Here is a 1,105-nt window from a genome sequence, read left to right as displayed (position 1 = left end):
GACAGAAAATTGAGATGATCATGGAATAGGGTAAATAAAATATGGTGGCAAGGTATGGTTGAACTATAACACAGATTCTTTAGACAGACGTACGGCGGAATCGGGTGAGATGGAAGTGCTTCAAGGGAACTATAAAATCTACTATTTTATGTTGTGCCTCATAGGGCTCTGGCCCTACAACAATTCTATCTCAGTAAAGATATACAGACTCCTCATTACGCTGATACTAAGCGGCTGTATAGCAAATCAGGTGACAAAGATTTTAATCGCAGTAAATCACAATAAACGTTCAATCCTAGTGAATACTATCAACAACAACATAACTTATCAGTGACACGAACGTGTTAAAAAATCATTACAAAATTAACCACACGTGTTAACATTTCATCAAATGATACAGGTCAAGGTCTAATTGTCAAAAATGATGATGCTATCAAATCCTTCGACCATGAACAGATTTTTAAAAAGCACAGAGTGTATAAATTAACAAGGTGTTAATTTAACAACATTTTTATTTTCTCTTAAAAATTTGCAATCTATTAGTTGACCAATCAAACCTTCCTTCCAAGTTCTTGAAAAATGACCTATATAAATGAGCATTCGCATAAAAATCCGCAGTCCAGTCATAATAGTTGCTTCGTATGAAAATAATACAACACAATTGCAAATATCGTTGTGCTTGGAAAATCTTTTGGAAAAGAATGCCACGACAAGTAATTAATTGTTAACAATTTCATTTCACATGCTTGAATTTGTTTCTGTTCAAGGAAACGGATCATCAGCGAATTATTTAAAAACGGATGGAATATTTTTCAGCTGTCGACGACAGGAAACATAGAAATTACATTAAACGAAATAATTACGCAGATATCGTTCGGATGTACGTTATTCTTGTACCTTTCGCGATACTTCACCACGATTATTACATTCTCGACGGTGAGTTAGAGGAAGACGTGGCTGTCATTTACACTCTGTTCAATAGGCAAACGTTTTCCAAATTATATCATATCTATAATAGTAGGCGTGGCATCATTAATATTATTATTTTCGATGCACATGGTTTACAGATAAGATACGTATTCGATAATATGGAAAAAGATTACGT

General features: G+C 34.0%; 1 long non-coding RNA gene across 4 annotated transcripts; it reads left to right on the top strand.

The window, feature by feature from the left end:
- LOC144478095 (uncharacterized) lies at positions 1-1,105 on the top strand. Of its 4 annotated transcripts, XR_013495314.1 has the most exons (4): positions 7-250; positions 401-713; positions 817-936; positions 1,068-1,105. It is a non-coding gene; the product is annotated as an uncharacterized LOC144478095 (long non-coding RNA). The 4 variants fall into 4 exon arrangements; XR_013495315.1 differs by having other exon boundaries at positions 1-30; positions 84-936; XR_013495317.1 differs by lacking the exon at positions 401-713 and having other exon boundaries at positions 768-936.

Source organism: Augochlora pura, unplaced genomic scaffold, assembly GCF_028453695.1.
Source record: "Augochlora pura isolate Apur16 unplaced genomic scaffold, APUR_v2.2.1 APUR_unplaced_7915, whole genome shotgun sequence".
Classification (NCBI taxonomy): Eukaryota; Metazoa; Arthropoda; class Insecta; order Hymenoptera; family Halictidae; genus Augochlora; species Augochlora pura.
This window is presented reverse-complemented; position numbering and strand designations above follow the sequence as displayed.